Below are 23,096 nucleotides of genomic sequence, written 5' to 3'. Positions count from 1 at the left end.
TGAACATAGGAGGTTTGGGGTTATAATTCCATTTCTGCAACGTATTTACCACATGAGCCCAGCAAGTCTTTTAATGCTTTGGGGCCTAAGTGTCCTCAAGTGAGGGGACTGGACTAGATAATCTCTAAATTCTCTTTCAGCTCTAAAATAAATTTATCCAAGGATTAGCAGGGCCCCTCCTATTGGGAGGACAGGACAGACTAGTTCAAACAAGATGTTTCCCTGTTATGTGTTGCCAGAGTACCAAGGCTCTGCTTTTAAAAATATTTTGCCCACCTCCTGATCCCATCCCAGTCTCAGCTACTCAGTTTCTATCCCCTTTCTGTCTCCCTGTTCCTGTCTTGCTTTATGGTACTTCTTACTTGGGAAATTAGATTTAAGCAGGCTGTAGTTTAAGCCTTTCTTTAGCATAGTGAAGGCAAGCCCTTTCTTGTTAAATTCTGCTCATTTGGCTAGTGAAGAACGTGGAGCTGTTCAATGCTTGGAAGTTTGGGGATATTAACATTGACCTCAGAAAAGTGATTGGGCCTCCTTTATTTAGGGCACTAGCCATGGAGAGCTCAGATTTCTCATGGGGGAACATTTTATTCTTGGTGGAGACAGTTTCAGCTCCCAGAATGAGCCATCTACCCATTCCTTTAATAAAGTTCTTTCATTAAAACTAAAGAACTTAAATTCTTTTAAAAAAAGATGACAAGACTCAACCTTAAGTGGACCCTCATCTAGCAGCACTGTTCTCACATCCCACTCGAAAAGATATCAACTACTAACTGTGGTCTCCAATTACCTGTAGGCTTTTGTTTGAACTATCTTAAATTTAAAAATTTTCATTTTACTTAAGTGCTTAATATTAAATTGTTTTACAGTTGCCCATATTCCACGCTATATTTGACCATATAGCTCTTATCTCTGAATAGCCCTAAAAACTGCAGTGTCATGTTAAGAGCTCCTTTTAGTCCAAGGCACGTCAATGCGTGTTGCCAACTTACAACTGATTCTCATCCAGAAGATTAGCAAGGCCGCCACATGGTGTTCTTTTTTACGAAACGTTATTGCCTGCATTATAGCTAGGACTCGATGTGGTGACATGAATCCCAAATCTGCAGAATGGTACTCTTAATTCTGCTTGGGTGGAGAGCAACTTGAGCTCTCAGCATAAGCCTTTTATTTTGGGAGTATCATTCTTTGTCATCATTTCTGCAAGGAATCTTAGTCAGTTATTAGGAATTTTATTTCGCTCCTGAAAATAATATTTCTCTCTTTTCATATTGAGATACCCAGATTTCATATCTTTAATGAACAATCTCTAGCATTGATTTACTTGCTGAATATCCTCCCCAGATATGTTTTAATTATTCATTAAGAAGCTATAGGAATTCTAGGGGCGACTGGGTGGCTCAGTCGTTAAGTGTCTGCCTTCGGCTCAGGTCATTATCCCAGGCTCCTGGGATCGAGCCCTGCATCAGGCTCCCTGCTCGGCGGGAAGCCTGCTTCTCCCTCTCCCACTCCCCCTGCTTGTGGTCCGTCTCTAGCTGTGTCGCTCTCTGTCAAATAAATAAATAAAATCTTAAAAAAAAAAAAAAAGAAGAAGAAGCTATAGGAATTCCAGGTAAAAATGGAGCCTGGCTAAAAGTCCCTGGGGAAGTCTTTCTCAAATTTCCTACCAAAGTGCCTGTAAAGACAAAGAAAAAATATGATAATTTAAACACAAAAATAAAAACAATGAGCAGGATAGTCTCAAAATTGGGGGAAGAATCTTTACTAATTATAAAGCAAGATTGAGACAAATCTACCCCAGTCTCTTTCTATGGCACACTGAGTTGGCTTTACTACATGACACAAAAAACCTTTTGAAATGGGTGAGTGAAGGTATTGTGTTCCCTCCACTGTCTTGTTCATTATCAATACAACCAAGCAGGTGGGCTTTTACTCATGTGTGTTTTGTGAGGCTGAGAGTATTTTCACATCATTCTATATCCCACAAATTAAAATTCTCAGAAAACAATTTGGATCCTGAGAAAATGAGGTCAGCTTTGGCTGAGCTGGAGGACTGGTGGAGGTATGTTGCATTTTCAGGGGAAAATTTCTGAAGGGTAAAGCTCTTTAGGTTTAGGTTGGGTCACAAACAAACAAAAACCACCATGAACTAAACCCCAGTAATGGTGCATGCTGGGAATTAATTTTTGAGGAATCCATGATGGGTTTAGGTTAGGGGTTAGGCCAGATGCTGTGCACATCTAATAAATGGAGTGGAGCCAAGAATGCTTTAACTTCTCTGTGTTTTGATAAACACCAAATATGAATAGATTTCAACTTGTTCAAAGATAAATAAGGAAGAGGTAAAAACCACATCAAGTGTGTGAAAAAGACTTTACTACAAGGGAAGAAAGAGTATCTAGAAGACCCAAAGGAAGAGCATATCTCTGAAGTGATTTACTGGAGGGTCCAGAAACTGGAAGATTTCAACTGGAAGTGTTGGCTTCCTCAATAGAATACAAAACATATGGATGTTAAAGAGCAGAGAATAAATACGTGGATAACTGGTATTCTTGAAGAAGACACTTAAACTAATGGAAAAAAACAAAGATACAACAGAAAAAGGGAGAGAGAGAAAGAGAGAGAGAGAGGGAGAGAAATGAAGAAACAGATTCTTAACTATAGAGAACAAACTGATGGTTACCAGAGGGGAGGTGAGTGGGGGAATGGGTTAAATAGGGAATGGGGATTAAGGAGTGCACTTGTTGTGATGAGCACCGGGTGATGTATGGAAGTGTTGAATTACTATTTTGCACACATGAAACTAATATTACACTATATGTTAACTATACAGGAATTTAAATAAATAAATAAATAAATAAATAAATAAATAATCTCATCCTCCCCCCAAAGATATAACAGGAAAAATTCATGAGCAGAAGTAAGACCCATATTGAAAAAAATCATTGTGTTCCAGACAAGTCAATGCACAAAAGCACACATAGAATGTATCCTGGCAAGAATTTTAGTTCATAAAGTTAAGAAAAAACTTTCATAAGCATCTAAGCAAAGAAACCAATACCTAAAAAAAAAAAAAAAAAAATTTGGTTGTTCTTTGGCTTTTATTCTGAAAGCCTAAATTTAGAAGAAAATAGAGTATTTATATAGAATTTTGAGAACCAAAGTTTGTAAGTTATTGCTATTATACCCAGCTTAATTAACTTGTGAAATAACAAAAAGACATCTCAGATATGCAAGGACGCAGAAACATGTACCCTTCTTGAAAACAATTACTTGGAAAAGCCTAAAAATGGAGAACTTAGGCTAGAAAAGGATTGTCCTTTGGTCTGAAACCAGTTAAAATAGGGATATGTCCAATCAGTGTTTATCAAATGATTTTCAGTCATTAAATTCTTTATCTAGAGGAAATCTCCCTTGAAAATCCCAAATATAAAACAGCTACAATTGTCATTCTTTGGTTAAAGAGGGTATAAAGAACCAAGAGGTCTATCCACAGGCATCCTGTGAGGTACCCCCTCAAAATGTTAGTACTCTATGGAAAAAAGTTTTAAAATCACTGCTCAAAAATAACTATTGTAAATCTTTCTATAGAACTGAATACAGATGTTAAAAAATGATTGATTATTAAAGGAGATTTATGATGGATAAATTAATTTGATAATAATCTAGATGTAGATATTATAATTTCTCTGACTCTGTTCTCCTGTTTCAAGATTATTTTGATTATTCTAGATTTATTGCAATTCCATATAAACTTTAGAAGTGTCTTGACAATTAAAAAAAATAAGCTGTTGGGTTTTTATTGGAATTGAACCAAGTTATCAGTTTGGAGAGAATTGGCATCTTTATATTAATATGATTTATCTTTGCATACTTTTAGCTCTTTTTAAATTTCTCTTAGTTATTTTAGTATTCAGTGTAAAGATATTGTTTAAATTTTGTTTAAATTTCATTTCCAGTTGCTGCTATATAGAAACATAATTGATTTTGCTTATTTAGTTTGTAACTTGTTTTTCTAAAATGTAATTTCCCAATTACTATAATACAGAAATGCAATAAATCTCTATATATTTATGTAGTATATTTTGACCTTGTTCAATTCACTTCCTAGTTCTAGTAGTTTTTTGGTAGTTTTTTAAAATTATGTTCTGTTAGCCAATATATAGTACATCATTAGTTTTTGATGTAGTGTTCAACGATTCATTAGTTGCGTATAACACCCAGTGCTCATCACAACACGTACCCTCCTTAACACGCATCACCCGGCTACCCCATCCCCCTTTCTTCTGTAACCCTCAGTTTGTTTCCCGGAGTCCAGGGTCTCTCATGGTTTTTCTCCTTCTCTGATTTCTTCTCATTCAGTTTTTCCTCCCTTCCCCTATGGTCCTACTCACTATTTCTTATGTTCCACATATGAGTGAAACCATATGATAATTGTCTTTCTCTGCTTGACTTATTTCACCTAGCATAATCCCCTCCAGTTCCATCCATGTTGATCCAAAAGGTAGGTATTCATCCTTTCTGATGGCTGAGTAATATTCCATTGTATATATGAACCACATCTTCTTTATCCATTAATCTGTTGAAGGACATCTCAGCTCCTTTCATAGTTGGGCTATTGTGAACATTGCTGCTATGAACATTGGGGTGCAAGTGCCCCTTCTTTTCACTACATCTGTATCTGTACCTAGTAGTGCAATTGCTGGATCATAGGATAGCTCTATTTTTAACATCTTGAGGAACCTCCATACTGTTTTCCAGAGTGGCTGTACCAGTCTGCATTCCCACAAACAGTGTAAGAGGGTTCCCCTTTCTCCACATTCTCACCAACATTTGTTGTTTCCTGTCTTGTTAATTTTTGCCATTCTAACTGGTGTAAGGTGGTATCTCATTGTGGTTTTGATTTGTATTTCCCTGATGCCAAGTGATGTTGAACATTTTTTCATGTGTCTGTTAGCCATTTGTATGTCATCTTCGGAGAAGTGTCTGTTCATATCTTCTGTCCATTTCTTGACTGGATTATTTGTTTTTTTGGGTATTGAGTTTGAGAAGTTCTTTATAGATCTTGGATACCAGCCCTTTATCTGTAATGTTTGGTAGGTGTTTTAGGATTTTCTACATATACAATCATGTCATCTACAAATAAATACATATAGTACATATTTATCAATACAACTACATACTACCTTCTTTTTCCATATTACAACCAATTTTAGTTTGAGCCTTTTTCATACTCAAGTCTGAGATCCCTCCTGCATCTCTTCTTGCAGTCATCACTTTTGTCTAACATTTTGATGACACACTGCTTTTTATTCCTGTTTTTCTGAACATAACAACTATTCACCTTTAGAATTGACAGTTTAATTTGAAAGCACACTGAAAGGGGTTCACTTGTTTTTTTCTGCTGGGTTACACTAATAATTTTTCCCCTTAATTGAAATACATATAGCTAGGTGACAATTAGCATCACTGGAAAATCATCCAGCATTGGTCACACTTCTGTTCCTAGCTTTGGAAGTTCTATTCTCTGTCTGAGAAATTTGTCAATTTTGACTACCTTTAATTGTATTGCCTTATATGAGACAGAAAATCATTTGCATACCCCCAATTTTTCATTTCAGGGCTGCCACACAATATGATATTTTGAATCTCATTTTAGGCTAGTGTTTAAAATCATGTTGGGCTGTCAATGCAATTAACTAATCGAAGGTAACAATTGGAGGAGCATACCTTCCATGCATGGCTAAGATCTCATGTATGTGGCAACTACAATAATGCCTAAACTTAGTCTTCTCTTTGGCCACTGCCGAATGTCTTTGATATCTATTGAGAGATATAGTCAAAGTTCAGAAAAGTTGAAATTTGAAAATAGACTAATGAATTATAAAATGGAAAAATTGTTGAATTGCTCAATAAATTAAATAGCTGATTTTAAAGAAACAATCAATAAAGGTATGCATTTTTGGCAAGTATATTCAAGGAAAAGAATAATTATATATATATAATTATATATAATATAATTTAATTATATTATATATAATTAAAATAATTATTAAAGAATACCATGGCGAGGGTTTTGTTGTTGTTGTTTTTTTTTTTTTTTTTTTTTTTAAAGATTTTATTTATTTATTTGACAGAGAGAGCGAGAGCAGGAACACAAGCAGGGGGAGTGGGAGAGGGAGAAGCAGGCCTCCTGCCGAGCAGGGAGCCCGATGTGGGACTCGATCCCAGGACCCTGGGATCATGACCTGAGCCGAAGGCAGACGCTTAACGACTGAGCCACCCAGGCACCCTGTTGTTGTTGTTTTTAAAGATTTTATTTATTTATTAGACAGAGAGACACACAGCGAGAGAGGGAACACAAGTAGGGGGATGAGGGGAGGTAGAAGCAGGCGTTCTGCGGAGCAGGGAGCCCGATGCGGGGCTCGATGCGGGGCTCAATCCCGGGACTTTGGGATCGTGACCTGAGCTGAAGGCAGATGCTTAACGACTGAGCCACCCAGGCGTGCCTATGACAAGGTTTTTTAAAGATCTGGATAAAACAAATTATTTTTCTAAGAAAAATATATTACCAAAATGGACTCAACTAGAGTTAGAAAACCTGAACATTCGTAACCACTAAAGAAATTATAAAAATTATAAAATGGTAAATTATAAAAATTATTTAAAAAGAGCTAACTCCTATGGGGCGCCTGGGTGGCTCAGTCGTTAAGCGTCTGCCTTCGGCTCGGGTCATGATCCCAGGGTCCTGGGATCGAGCCCCACATCGAGCCCCACATCGGGCTCCCTGCTCCGCGGGAAGCCTGCTTCTCGCTCTCCCACTCCCCCTGCTTGTGTTCCCTCTCTCACTGTGTCTCTCTCTGTCAAATAAATAAATAAAATCTTTAAAATAAATAAATAAATAAATAAATAAATAAATAAATAAAAAGAGCTAACTCCTAGAAAAGCCCTAGGCTAAATGGATTTACAATCTTTTAACAACTTTCAATGAATGGTTAATTCCTATGTATAAACTGCTCCTTAATAAACAGATGGTAAAGTTTTCAATTAATTTCACAAACCTAACAGAGCAATTATACCAAAACTTTAGAGACACTATAATGGATATAAACTATTTTTATTAAAAAATTTAAAGAAAATTAAAAATAAAGGTGCTGGAGGCAGGCAGACAGTTTAAAAAATTTCTACATAGTCTAAGAATTATATCCAATGAAAAGTAGAATAAAATTGAACATACAGTGGATTGGTGGTAGAATTAGGCTTAGAACTTGAAAAATTTTTTAACCAACATTTTCTCATATTGAAGTTGTATGTCAAAAATCACATATAACCAAATTCTATCTATCTATCTATCTCTCTCTCTCTCTCTCTCTCTCTCTCTCTCTCTCTCTATGCATCCATTATCCATTTATCATTATTAATTATAATGGCAAAGAACTACTGTACTAACAATTAAGGGTAAAAAATCCTTGAAGATTGCTCCCTAGAAAAGGGGTGAAACTTTAAAAAGTTGGAACCATAGTGTTTAGAAAGCACCCACCAGTCCTGGATTCTGTTCTCTGCTGAGTTCTGGACTCAGTTCCTTCTGCAGGTCACCAGTTGCGTGCATCCAGCCTCTGCTCAACTACCTACAATGAGATAATAAGAAGGTGGCAATTTTGTGTATTCTCAGTCAGAGGTGGCACAGATTTCATTGGTCCCAAAGTGTATGTAATTTTGGACACCTTCTTAAGAAAAAGAATACAAAATTAGGGCCTGGAGGAGTTTGTGCAACAGAGGAGCCCTGAAGTTTAAGCTTCATCAACCTCATAGAAATATCCCTCTGTTCTCAGTTATTTCAACTCTTTTCCAAACGTAGTTATTTTGAGACTTCTTACAACTAAGGTGCTCTACCTGATTTAACTTGGGTTATCGAAATCTCTCTCTTTTTTTTAAAAGATTTTATTTATTTATTTGAGAGAGAGAGAGAGAGCGTGAGCACAAGCAGGGGGAGTGGTAGGCAGAGGGAGAGGAAGAAGCAGGCTCCCTGCTGAGCAAGGAGCCCGATGTGAGGCTCTATCCCAGGACCCGGGGACCATGACCTGAGCCGAAGGCAGCTGCTCAACTGACTGAGCCACCCAGGCATCCCTCGAAATCTCTTTTTAAGTGTACTCAAAAATAGGCACAAGATTCTGTATTCTGACTAGCCTAGGATAACAAATGACTATCATCTCCTTTTATTTAAGAACTTTATACCAGTATTACTGCAGTGATAATATTAACTTATAAAAAAAAACCCCACAATACACAGATGATAGAACTTGATCTTAAGTCATCTAAAACATTTGTTTTACTGAGAGAAGTAAATTTTGTTCTTCTCTTCCACTCTACTTTATCAGCTCATATTCAGATAATTTCTCTTATACCACAACCAACCAACAACAGCAAATAATAATTAACACTAGTGAATATTTATTTATTGAATGTGCTAGGCACCATTCTAAGTGCTTTACACATCTTAATTTATTGATTTATAATTTATCCTCACAAAATCTCATGAGGTAGGTACTTTTACTATTTTTATTTTACACATAAGGAAACTGAGATACAGAGAGGTTAAAACTTGCTTGAGAACCTTACATCACACCATATACAAATATTAACTCAAAATGGATTTAAGACTTAAATATAAGAGCTAAAACCATAAAACTCTTAGAAGAAAACATAGGGCTCAATCTTTATGACTATGGGTTTGACAGTGGTTCCTTAGATTTGACACTGTAAGCACAAATAGGGGAAAACAGATAAATTGGACTTCATCAAAATTAAAAAATTCTGTTCATCAAAGGACACTATCTGTGAAAAGACATCCCACAGAATGTGAGTGAGAAAATATTTGTAAATCACATATCTGATAAGGGTCTAGTAGTATCCAGAATCTATAAAGAATATTCACAATTTTTTTTTAAGATTTTATTTATTTATTTGAGAGAGAGAGAGAGAGCACATGAGAGGGGGGAGGGTCAGAGGGAGAAGCAGATTCCCCGCTGAGCGGGGAGCCCGATGCGGGACTCGATCCTGGGACTCCAGGATCATGACCTGAGCCGAAGGCAGTTGCTTAACCAACTGAGCCACCCAGGCGCCCAAGAATATTCACAATTTAACAACAAAAAGATAAACAACCGAATTTAAAAAAGGGCAAAGGATTTGAATAAAAATTTCTCCAAAAAAGATATACAAATAACCAACAAGCATATTAAAAGATACTCAGTGTTACTCATTGTTAAGAAAATGCAAATAAAAATACATGAGATACTATTTCACACTTACTAGGATGGCTATAATAATAATAATAATTTAAAAAACCCATGAAAAATAGCAAGTGTTGGCAAGGATGTGGAGGAATTTGAATGTTCTTACAATACTGTCAAATGTAAAATAGTATGGCTACTGTAGAGAAGTTTGATGGTGTCTCAAAAGTTAGATATAGAGTTATACTACAAAGCAACGATTTGAAAACAGGTGTTCAGGCACAAACTTGTACACAAATCTTTATAGCAGCACTAGTCACAATAGTCAAAAGGCTTTGGAAACAACCCCAATGTCCATCAAATAATGAATGGACAGACAAAATGGATAGTATCCATGCATTATTATTCAGCCATAAATATTAGTCACCCTGATTCCTTAACCCTAAACTTACAAAAAAAATAAAAACTGAGAAAAAAAATTCTTCACCTTTTACCAATTCTTCTGTAATAGTCAGGCCTCTTGATTGCATGTGATAGGAACCCATCTAGTTTACATGAAAAAGGAAATTTATTGGGAGGCTCACAAAACTGCAAGAAGGGTGGGGGTAGAGTTGGGCCTTAGGGACCTCTGGAATTAGGGACTTGAATATCTATGGGGCTATCTCTCTTTCTTCCTTCTTATCTACTATTTTTTGCTTCTCATTCTGTGTTGGTTTGTTCTTTCACTCTTTATTTTTTCCCACTAGGCGTGAAACATAGCTACTAGCAGCTTCCAGGCTTATGTTCCAACTTTGTCTTATGAGAGGGACTCAGTCTCTTCTACAAGCTCCTGTTTGAAAAATCCTAGTAAGGACTCTGATCAGCTTGGTTGTTACATACTCATCACTTGGTCCAACACCTATGGGTGGGCAAACTAAGATTGGTAGTCTTCACTGGCGTCATTAGTAGAGCAGGTCTATTTCATCAGAAGAAGAGGAGTGCTTTTCCTAAAGAAGAGCCAGGCAAAGAAAATAATAAAAATCCACAACGCCTACTAAAATTATAAACCCATAACTCATGTTAACTTCCATAAATAACTTACTCATTTGTGTAACTTACCCACCTTGGCACTCTGTTGTAATTCTCTCCTCAGACTATAAACCCTAAAAATATGGGAAATCACTTGGTTCAACTGATGTGCATAGTGCCTAGCCATTGATTTCTTTTTTTTAAATTTTATTATGTTATGTTAATTATCATACATTACATCATTAGTTTTTTTTTCTTGATGTAGTGTTCCATGATTCATTGTTTGCATATAACACCCAGTGCTCCATGCAGTATGTGTCCTCTTTAATACCCATCACCAGGCTAACCCATCCTCCCAACCCCCTCCCCTCTAGAACCCTCAGTTTGTTTTTCAGAGTCCATCATCTCTCATGGTTCATCTCCCCATCCAATTTCCCCCCCTTCATTCTTCCCCTCCTGCTATCTTCTTCTTCTTCTTCTTGTTTTTTTAACATATAATGTATTATTTGTTTCAGAGGTACAGGTCTGTGATTCAACAGTCTTAACACAATTCACAGTGCTCACCATAGCACATACGCTCCCCAGTGTCTATCACCCAGCCACCCCATCCCTCCCACCCCCCACCACTCCAGCAACCCTCAGTTTGTTTCCTGAGATTAAGAATTCCTCCTATCAGTGAGATCATATGATACATGTTTTTCTCTGATTGACTTATTTCGCTCAGTATAATACCCTCCAGTTCCATCCACGTCGTTGCAAATGGCAATATTTCATTCCTTTTGATGGCTGCATAATATTCCATTGTATATATACACCACATCTTCTTTATCCATTCATCTGTTGATGTAGCCATTGATTTCTATTCAAGATGCCATCTCCCCTTCACTCCACTTACTGAAAAAAAGAGAAAAAAGAAAAAAAAAAGAACTATCAAAACTCCCTCACTTGCCTTTCATTTCTTACTGCATTTTGGTTGACTTCCACACCCACTGCTCTACCAAGACTACTCTTAAGAAAGTTGACAATGGCTTCTCTATGTCAAATCCAATGGCCTCTTCCCAATCTTGATCCTACATGATGTTTTCTTTTCAGAAGCTTTTTCTGTTGATATGCTGGTAATTTACCGTTCCCTCTGACCAGTGCTCCCCAGCCCATGTTGCTAGTTCCACTTTTGTCTCTGCCTCAAACTCAGGTGTTCCCCAAGATTCTGGGCTCAGCCTTCTCTTCTGACTCTCCATAGACACCTCCATGGTTTTGCTTTTCTCTGTAGGTATGTGGCTTCCATGTCTGTTGTTGCAATCCTGAATTCTAACTACCTCTTTTATGTCTTCATATAGACCTCTGCACATCCTGCAATTTGAATATTTATTTCGTGTCTATATCACACCTTATTTCTAAAGGAATCTTAGAGGATTCAAACTACCATCTTCACTTCCTGTTGAAATTTTACTCCATCTTCAAGGTTAATCTGAGAGGTGTCTCCTCTAGGAAGCTTCCTTACATTCCTACCATATAATGAATGGAATCACCACTTGAGATCTTATGTTATTTTAATTGTACCACTATCATAGATTCCTATGATAAAAAAGTTGTGTCTGCATCCCCAATGACTTGGGAGTTACTTGAAGGACAGGACCAACTTTTGAATCCTTCTCTCTATTCACCTGTCCAACTCAGAGCATAAGATCTTACAGATAGGAGAGAGATCAGAAACGGCTCTACTTCTGGCCTCTCTGAATTAAACTAGAACAGGAGGGCAGGACTTAGTAGAAATCAAAATCAGTGGTTTTACAGCAAATAAAAGGGAAGTCTTCTTTTATAGGCAGGGAGTCAACTTGTTACTTATCTAGGTAGAATGTAGAAGATGAAAATACACATAGGTCCTGTAAGAATTTAACCAAACTTACATTTCAGTTTAGAGAGATGCATAAGGTCTTACCAGGTGAAAAGAGGGGCATGCCTTATCTTTCAAATGTAGGCCATGGTTGATAATTACTATGATTTCTCAGGACTGTCCAGGCTCACACCGGACATCTAGTCACCCACAGACTTGGCAACAGTTCAATTATTCTGTTCAATTCAGATCACCAAGCTGACTAATACATGCTTTCCACTTCACTGCAAGCTCTGGAGACACAAACGCTTGTCCACACCCCAGAATGAATCCAAGCTGAGGTTCAGCACAATTAGTTATTTGTTTCCTTTAACATCTGAACCTTGTGAGATTCAGCCACCTCCTGGGAACCAGCCCTCTGCCAACGAGGCATGAATAAAACAGAGAAGGTTCCAGCTGGCATCACCTGCTGTGTTTTGCCTTATTTCTCTATGCACATTTCTCGACTTCTGAAATCCAGGGGCCTCTCTCAAGAGGACGCATGCCACATGGGCTGGGCCTCTGAGACCTTGACTCTGTTGTTGAATTTTTTATTTTTGAGTCTCAGTCTGACTCAGGTATTAGACAGTGGATCTGAGACCCTGATTCTCAGATTTTCACATGGTTCTGACCCCGGCCACCCTCACCTTCCCACCCTTTCCAGGCAGCCCCGTTGATACTATTAATCTTCAGATCATATAAAATCTGGTTAAAAGCTCATCTTTTAAGGATGTCTATACTCTGCCAAGATTTCTCTATTGTCCTATACAGTGGTATTTATATTTTCATGATACAGCTGTAAGCCATGGTATTGTTGAAGTCTCACTGTTCTTTCCTTTCTAGTAGCTCTCTGTGAATACACAGATGAAACTTTCTCCTCATTTCCACTGCCATCATCTTAGTTTAGCCTCTTGTGACACCTCAGTGTTGTAGCAGTTAAATTCCTGGATTTCAACATAATAAAATTAAAAAAAAAAAAAACATTCCTGGGTTTTGCAGCCAGATGACTTGGTCTTAAATCTTGGGTTTGCCATGTACTAGCTGTGTGGCTTTGGGTAAGTCACGTAGTCTCCCTGTGCCTTGGTTTTCTCATCTGGGAAACTAGAGATCATACTCATACTCATCTCTTAAGGTTATTGGGATGATTAAATGAGTTAATATATAAGGTGCTAAGAGTATTACCTTGCTTATACAAGAGCTGCAAAAGTGTTAGTTGTTAGTATTATTTTTATTGTTATTATCCCTCATACAATTCAAAACTGCTTTGCACAGAACATCAGTTCAGTTTTTAAATGAAAATAGGTTATTTTCCTATAGTTAAGAGTCTCTTATGGTTTGTCTCCTACTCTGATTTCATCTTATTTTTATTTTTCCTTCCCTTCCCTTATGTTCATCTGTTTTGTTTCTTAAATTACACATATGAGTGGGACACCTGGGTGGCTCAGTCGATTAAGCCTCTGCCTTCGGCTCAGGTCATGATCCCAGGGTCCTGGGATCGAGTCCCTCATCAGGCTCCTTGCTCAGCGGGGAGTCTTCTTCTCCCTCTGCCTGCCGCTCCTCTTGCTTGTGCTCTCTCTCTCTCTCTGACAAATAAATAAATAAATTAAAAAAAATTACACATATGAGTGAAATCATATGATACTTGTCTTTCTCTGACTGACTTATTTTGCTTAGCATAATACACTTTAGTTCTATCCACGTCATTGCAAATGGCAAGATTTCATTCTTTTTGATGGCTGAGTAATAGTCCATTGTGTGTGTGTGTGTGTGTGTGTGTGTGTGTGTGTGTGTGTATACACACACCAAATCTTCTTTATCCATTCATCTGTCAATGGACATCTGGACTCTTTCCATAGTTTGGCTATTGTGGACATTGCTGCTATAAACATTGGGGTGCAGATGCCCCTTCGAATCACTATGTTTGTATCCTTTGGATAAATACCTAGTAGTGCAATTGCTATGTCATAGGTAGCTCTATTTTAAACTTTTGAGGAACCTCCATACTCTTTTCCAGAGTGGCTCTACCAGCTTGCATTACCACCAACAATGTAAGAGGTTGCTGAAGGGCAGATGGGCTGGGGGATCGGGTAACTGGGTGATGGGCATTAAGGAAGGACACGATGTAATGAGCACTGGGTGTTATAGGCAATTGATGAATCACTAAATTCTACCTCTGAAACTAATAATACACTATATGTTAATTAAATTGATTTTAAACTTAAAAAAAAGAGGGAAAAAAAGAAAATAGGTTATTTTATAGCCCTTCTCTATGTTGGCAAAAAGCAAAAAATTAAACAAAGCCTCTTATAGGTAGGATGCTTTTGAAAGGAGTTCAGTAAAAATGAGGTCTTCTAAGTGCAGGTAGTCCTCAGAGATGAGACCAGAGAGGCAGATGAAGGAAAAACTGTAGAGAACCTTTAACACCCGGTGAAGTTGCTAAAGGTTATGACAAAGTCAGAGGAGAACCCCTGAGGGTTTCAAGTATGTGTGTGTATGTGGGGCAGGGGGGGGACTGACAATGAACACTGAGAGATTAATCTGCAGGAGATGCCTGACTCATTTCAAGGATAATAGGGCTAATTTGCAAGGCCAGTCCAATGGAGTCTGGGTTTCATTCATTCATGAAAAATTCCAGTGGTCATTTACTACTAGATGCCAGGTATTTGCTAGGTTCTGGAGATACAATGATAAGTAATGTCCACATGGTTTCTGTCACAGTTTATGACATGGAGTTCATTGTCTAGAGGAAGAGAGACACAATTAAAATAAGCAGCTACCGCGGCATGGTAAGTGCTGTAGAGGGCATGGAGACCGCCTCTTCCCCCCTTCATCTCACCCATTCCACCTCCGGAGGAGCTAGTGTGTGAGTGGGATTGACTCCTAACTCTAGTGGGGTTTGATTAATGTAAACCCGTTGCTTCTAACTTTGATGCACATTCCAGTTACTGGGGGAATTTAACAAAATTACAGACACTAGGGAGCCACACTTAGAGATGAACTGATGGGGGTTGGAGCCTGAGAATAGGTAGTGGTTGCACAGCTTCCCTAGATGATGTTAATGTGCAACCAGGGCTGAGAACCAGTGGGCTCTCTTACTTTTCTTGCTAGGAAGATTTGTTCAGGACTTGTTCTGGAGATGAAGCACATAGACCCATGGCAGCCACAGTGTATCCCCGCCCCTGGTCATTAAAACTAGTTTAAGTGGGGGGCGCCTGGGTGGCTCAGTTGGCTAAGCGACTGCCTTCGGCTCAGGTCATGATCCTGGAGTCCCGGGATCGAGTCCCGCATCGGGCTCCCTGCTCAGCAGGGAGCCTGCTTCTCCCTCTGACCCTCCCCCCTCTCATGTGCTCTCTGTCTCTCTCATTCTCTCTGTCTCAAATAAATAAATAAAAAATCTTTAAAAAAAAAAAAACTAGTTTAAGTGGGGTGGGGGGTGGTGGGGTGGAGAGTAGGGGTGGTTCCATCAGAATGAACCTTAGTACTTTTGTTTGACGGTTCTCTGAAGTGACACTTTCTTCTTCCCATTTGTAAGCAATGAAATTGTTGCTTGCAACAAATCTTGCAAAGCCAACTCATGGAGTCAAACATAGCCAACAGAATGTCAGAGAAAGGGGACGGGAGTCCTGAGGAATGCATGCTTGCTGCTTCCCTACCTCTGGACTTTCTAGTTACATGAACTAAATGAACCCCTTGAATGTTTAAGCCAGTTTGAGTTAGGTTTATTGGTACTTGGAACTGTAGCATGACAATAAAAACATCCTGATTGACTGAAGAGATATGTTATGGTAGATTCAAGGTGCTCACCACTGGGAAAAGATCAGAGAAATGAGTGGGTTCTGGAGAGGAAGAGGGTACTCCACTTGTAGTTAGAGGAGCAACGTGACATTTTGGAAAGAGTGTGGGCTTTAGAGTTGGACACACCTGGGTTTCAATTCTAGTTCTGCCACATACTGGCTCTCTGACCTAATTTTGTCATCTTTAAATTGTGGGTATTGGGTGCCTGGGTGGCTCAGTTGGTTAAGCGTCTCCTTTTCACTCAGGTCATGATCTCAGGGTCCCGGGGTTAAGCCCTGCATTGGGCTTTCTGCTCAGCGGGGAGGCTGCTTCTCCCTCTGCTCGTGCGTGCTCTTTCTCTCTCAAATAAATAAATAAAATATTAAAAAAAATAAATTGAGGGTATTAACAGAACTTGTAGGATAGTGATAAGATTTCATTGAGATTAATTATGAAGCTGGCCGGGCCCAGTGACTATTGGTACATTGTAGATACTCAAAATATGACGGCTGTTGCTTCTCTAGTGGAAGCTGCTACCAGAAAAAGGTGATGAAAGGTACCAGGTCCTGAGGTTAGGGGGTTACGGACTGAATGGCACACAGTAGGGTTCCACAGGGACTATAGCCAATGGGATGGGACTGTGAAGTCTCACCAGGACTGGATCTGATGGGGTGCTGACATTATTATGAATAGCTGGAATAAGAAGGGACAAAAATTGGAACAGAAAGTTGTATGCTTAAAGGACTATTTCTTGTAGAAAGTATTATCTGGTTGGACTGCCCCCTTTGTTGTAGGTATGGTTCTATGTAAGGAATTAATGCTGCTCAGCTATAACAGAAACATCTTGCTTGTATCCTGCTGGATAAAAATTGATAAATTGATGTTTGTGACACAGTTCATTCTTTTGTCCCTTATCTGGAGTAAACGTGTACAAGATGAATTACAGGACAATCGGACTTGTCACTGTCTTTACCTCTGTTTCATTCTTGTCAAGTCTTCCTAGAAATGTATTCTAGTCACCTTGAATGAATTCAGGAAATACTCGGGTGTTTGATGGGACTCGGAAAACCACATTATTTTTCTTTGCAATAATTTACAAAATGTTCTTAAGATGGGTTACTTCTACAGAAAGTTATGCAAACTGTTGCACGGTAATTCTTTATTAATCTCTATTTTAGAAGATATCTTTGCTTTGCTTTCCTCCTAGGTGCTAAAACAGCATGCTGTACAAAATCAACGGCCCAAACTTCACACCTGGAGTTGGGCACTAGAGTTAGCCAGAAAAAATTATGAAAGGATAATCTGGAACCTACCCCAGTCTGTTGGATCAGTCGTTCCTTCTCTACACCCTAATGTTATGGCTTCAGCTACAATTTAAAACAAATTTAAAGAAATATAAGCAGCTAAGGATAGATACCTTTTTCTTAACTAAGCTTTAACTATAATCTGTCATTGCCTGCTGTAACCTCTAATTTTTTTTTCCCCCTTTCTTTACTCTATTCTGAGGACATTGTCTTATTTTCTCATACTTAGACATGAGTGCTTAACTGTTATTAACAGAGTTTCTTGCTCAGCCTTTGGTATGAATCACCTTGCTTGGTTGTCATTTTCCAATGATATGAAGGCCTTGACTGGCTAACCATTTTTATGTTACTCCTCTCAATTTCACATGTCTGATATGGGCGAAAGGCATGGGCTGAAGTTCAAGACCCAGCTTTGCCTAATTTATCTTTGTGATTTAGGGCAGCTGCTTAACTTCTCTAAAACCTAGTTTTCTCATCTGTAAAATGGACAATATCTGAAACCATAGGATTATTATGTATGTGAAATAATAAAATACATAGACCACCTAGCCTGGTACCTGTACATGGTGAGTACTCAATAAATTTTAATTCTCTAGTATCTCCTACTCCTCTCTTTTGAGGCTTCTAATTGGGGTAAAATCATTTACACAAAATACTAATTATTAAAATTTAACCTCTCTAACAGCTTGTGACATACTTTAAAACTATTCTCAAAAGAATGATGCCTGATTTTTCTTGGGCTTAAACAAAGTTCACTGCATTTATTATTTGCCCCAGAATGTTGAGAGAACTGGCAGTTAATAATTCACAGCTATTATCAGTGATCTTTGATAAGACATGGAGGATAGGAGGGATTCCAAAAAACTTGGAATGAGCAAATATTCCAAATTTCTAAAGGAAGAACAAAATATGTACCCTCACTGCCTGCCCCACCAAATGATGGAGTAGCTATCTTGATATCAATCTCTGGAAAAATTCTAAAAATGCAACTATACTTAGGATTTGTAAGCATTTAGAAAAGAAAGCCATGATTGTTAGGAATTAGTATGGATTCACTAGGACCAGGACTAAATATTGTAAGTCCTGTGGATCACATCGATGCTGTAGATATAGTATATTTTGATGCAACAAAGCCTCTGACAAAATCCTCATGGTATCCTTGTAGATAAAATACTTAGAGAAATGTGGTTTGGATTATCTACCTATCTTCCATCTTTTTCTTTGTTTAAAAAGACTTTTGGTGGCTTTAACAATACATAAAACTCAATAAGATGACTTTCCCTCCCCCTCAAAATAAAGAAGGGAGGAAATTAGAGTAAATGGAAAAAAATGTTAGGGAGAATAAGACGAAACCACAAGTGTGTAATTAGTCTATGAAATGTTTGCCGTCAGATTCTGAGATTATTCCATACTCTGTACACTTTCTAGAGGTGGTTTTCAGATTTTGCTATGGGCTTCCTAATAGTCCGTGCAAAGAGGAAACATCATAAATAAAAGTGTCTATAAGAAAGAAAAACAGTACTGAGAACAGAGAGGAACTTCTGTGGGTTCTCGTAAAGAGGACATATGTCATATAGTAAACCATCTGCTCAGTACATCCTCACATGAAATACAGTGGTGATTTTCAAGGGCTGCTTCTTATGAAGTACCTTTGTGTGGGCCAAAGAACTATTGTGTAAAAAAAAAAATCTATGGGAAATTGGGAGTCAGGGGTCATGAGAATGCCATGCAATTCTCTGGTAGTTGGGAGAATGCTTTTACCATTAGGTTCCAGTTCAAAAGACTGACTTATATAACTTCTCCAAAGATCATTCATTAAAGAATTGATGTCTCTAATGCTCTGCTCTATCCTTGGATACCCAAAATAATCATCAAAGATAAAACCATAAAACACACTCCTTACATTTTGGACAATGAAAATTTGGGAGGGACAGTGGATACAGTTAAGTGGTCTTCGTACCTGAAATGTTGGGTTACGGTCTATAGGATAAAATTTGGTAGCTCTAAATGTATATAAGATAGTGGATTTAGGTTAAAAAGCAAATCCTTGAGTTAGAGAATCAGGGACACCCTGAAAGCAAAGCAGACTGTTTGAAAAGGACACCAGGAGCATCTGTGACTGTAAACTCAGATGGATCAATAGTGTGACATGACTTCTAAGAAACCTAAATTTGCATCTATAGAAGCAATGTGCCCACAGAGTTGCGTTGTGCTATGCCCTGGTTAGGTCACATCTGGAGCCTTGTGTTAAATTTTCACACCATTTTCCAAGAGAGATATTCAGGCAAAGGTGAGTATCTGGGGTGCTGAGGATTCTAAAGGAAAATTAAGGGAAACTGCAGATGCTTATCTTGGAAATGAGAAGACAAAGGCATATATAGGTGAAGAGGTATTATGTGGATAAGGGAATAATTTCTTCCTGGATTAATCTAGAAGGAATTATGAAAAACCAATGATTTTTTGTATAGGAACACATTAAAGAAAATATTCTGAGAGCTATCTGAAAAATCAAGATTGCCTCTCTTATGAGTAGTGAGGTTCCTATCATTGGAAGGAATCAAGGAGAGTATATATTTGCCCGGAATATTATAAAGGATAGTTTGTTGAAGGTGAGAGATTGTTCTAGGTGACCTCCATATTCTCTTCCACTTCCAAGATTTTATGCACCTTTCTCTGAAATGGCAGTCAAAAAAAATCCACCAGTTATTTAAGGAAGAAAATCAATCTAGTCTCAGACTATTGTTAGTGCCTCAGAAGATCTGCCCCCAAATGACTAAGTTAAAATAACACAAGCAGAAGATGATGAATCATGCTGCTTTGCCTAATGGTCTCTAACATGCAAAGCCCAGGCTCACAGCTGCCACTCTGTGCCTACGTGGGGAGGGAGAACTAAATTATGGTAGGTATGACACTGTAATGTTCCCAGTTGGTAGCTTGTGTGTATGTGATTACCTAGGATTCCTTACCAGCTGTTTTTTAACATTAGTCATACTGATTTAAAACAGCCACCCTCTTTTCATTTATCTCAATAAGCACTGTTCTTTTAGGAGGAGTAAGACATTTCATTTAAAAGTGTAAGCTTTTCTTAGTTCTTGAGTGCATGTAATATGATTGTATACATATGTCCTTCACGGGGTCATTGTGAATCTCAGGTGAGGTAATTAGTGAGGTTATATACTCTGTCTTGTTATTCTTGACCTGGGTCATTCAGGTGGGCAGGTTCACGGGAGTGGGGAACATTAGTGTCCTTCTTGGGCCAGAATAAAGAAAGTAAAATTTTAGTGGGTAGACAAGCTTTTGGAAGGGGTCCATGGAAGATGAGCAATCAAGACAGATGGTCTTCAACTACCTCTCCCCATTCCCAGTGTGAGGGGACTTAGATGGGTGGGTTTTCTTTCTTGGTGCTCCTGGAGCTTGAATGAGGCAAAACCTTGAGGTGTGCTGAACTGATACAGGAATATGATTGTACTCCGTCTGGAATAGGGATGGGGTCACTAAGGGTAAGGATGATCAGGGCCTGGAAAGACCCCTGGAACAATTTAATCAGGGGTGGAGTGGATTTAAAGGTTTAAAGCCAGAATAAGAACCAATGGGGTGGGTGCCTGGGTGGCTCAGTTGGTTAAGCGACTGCCTTCGGCTCAGGTCATGATCCTGGAGTCCCTGGATCGAGTCCCGCATCGGGCTCCCTGCTCGGCAGGGAGTCTGCTTCTCCTCTGACCCTCCCCCCTCTCATGTGCTCTCTCTCATTCTCTCTCTCTCAAATAAATAAATAAAATCTTAAAAAAAAAAAAAAAATTAAAAAAAAAAAAAAGAACCAATGGGGTGTCTAGATATTAGAAGCTAGGAAAAACAACAACAACAACAAAAACAACAGATGAAACCTGTCCATACAGATTCTGCTAAGAGTTAGGTTGTTGCCTTCACATGCTAGCTTTATTATGTCTCATTCATAAGACACTTATACCCTGTTAGTGGGAATGTAAATTGGTGTAACCTTTATGGAGGCTAATCTGGAAATATATATTAAAAGCTTTTTTAAAATGTGCACCACCTTTAATCTAGTAATTATACTTACAGCAATGTATTCTAAGGAAATAATTGTCTACAAAGAAGTGTTTACCAGGTAGTTCATTAAAGTATTATTTAAATAGCCAAGAGATATAAAAACATATGCCCAGAACCTAGAAGTTGTTTAAATAAAGAAATAATTATATATTCATATAATGGGATATTATGCAATCATTACAATTACATTTTTCATACATTCATACATTGCATGTGAATATTGTTGGAAGTGGCTTTAACTGGAATTAATGGAGTTGTTCTGAAGTTGCCATTAAATGGTAGGGATCAAATCTGCTCTGGTCAATATTTCTCTTATTCTCCAGGATTGGACACTGTTACAGTCCTTTATCATCTTGCATATCTCAGGGTCACCAAGCTGGTGATGGGTAGCTTCCCTTTTCTTAGAACTTTTTACTTATACCTTTTCTGGAGTTAGCATGAAAGCTTTATGCATATCAGTATTTATCTGATGCCTCTTCCCCCTCCAGATAGGCTCTGACTGCTAAATATTGGCCCCTGTGTTCAGTTCTTGGATCTATTTGTTTTCTATCTACACTTACTGGTAATCTTTTCTAGTCTATGGCTGTTGATGCCATCTTTGTGCCGATAACTCCCAAATTCCTAACATGACCTCTCCCCAAGACTCATATGAACATATCCAACTATTTATTTAAGGTCTCTACTTTGGCAGCTATTCGACTCAGATGTCCCAAGCTGAATTCCTAAACATGCCCACTGCAGACCTGCTCTTTCCACAGTGCTCCTTGTCAGGTAAACGATAGCGTTATTCTTTCAGTTTCCAGGGATAGAAACCTTGGTGACATTCTTTATGCTCCTCTTTTTCTCATACCCCATATCAAAACTGTCACCCTATCCTGAGGCTGTATCTTCTTTTGAAATCTGTGCGGAATCTAACTGCCTCTTCCCACCCATACCTCTACCTTCTGGTCCCAGCTACTGTCTCCTGGATGGTTCCAGCCTCCTACTTGGTCTCACTGCTTCCACTCTTGCCCCTACACTCTATTTTCAACAAGGTAATTCTCCAAAACCCCAAGTCATGGCATGTCCCTTGTCTCCACTCAATATTCACCAAAGGTTTCCATCTCTCTCAGAAAAGAATTCAAGACTTTCCATGATATATATACAAGGCCCTGTGTGACCTTACCTCTGGCTACCTTTTCTGACATCATCTTTGATTACTCTTCTCCTCATTCCGTTCTACCCACATTGTTCCCTCCATAGTGTTTCTAGAATATGCCCAAGTAGTTTCCTGCCTCAGGGCCACTGCCTGGAATGCTCTTCTCTACTGCCCTCTGTGGTTCACTCCTCCACTATGTCAGTCTTTTGTGTCAAGGACTTTCCTGATCCATGCTATCTAAAATCACAATCCCTTTCCTCCCTTTTGTCTCTACTTGTCTTCTTCCTTGCTTTCTTTCCCTCTATAATGGCTACCACCGTCGAACATACTTAATTATTTCTTATTGTCTGTTTCCTCCAGCAAGAAGGAAAGCTCCCCTGGGACAGAGATTTTTCTTCTTTTGTTCACTGGTTTATCCCAAATATTGTGCATGGTACATATTAGATACTCAATAAATATTTGTTGTTGAATAAATCTATGAATGCTGTATCTGAGGAAATACCAAAGCGTTATTCTTGGTGCTAAGGTGATGAATAAAGTTCAGGGTCATTTGGAAACTTTTAAGTGCTCATGGGATGAATGATTGCTTTAATATCATAAGATGCCCAGTGGTAACAAGGGAAAAGTCAGATAAGACCTCTGAGGCTCAATTAGGATGACTGGTGTTCCTTCACTCTCTTCTGGTGATGTTCCTGTCACTTGACATG

The sequence above is a fragment of the Neomonachus schauinslandi genome, chromosome 13 (assembly GCF_002201575.2).
Source record: "Neomonachus schauinslandi chromosome 13, ASM220157v2, whole genome shotgun sequence".
In the NCBI taxonomy this organism is placed as follows: domain Eukaryota; kingdom Metazoa; phylum Chordata; class Mammalia; order Carnivora; family Phocidae; genus Neomonachus; species Neomonachus schauinslandi.
The sequence above is the reverse complement of the archived record's forward strand: the minus strand, read 5'-3'. Positions refer to the sequence as shown.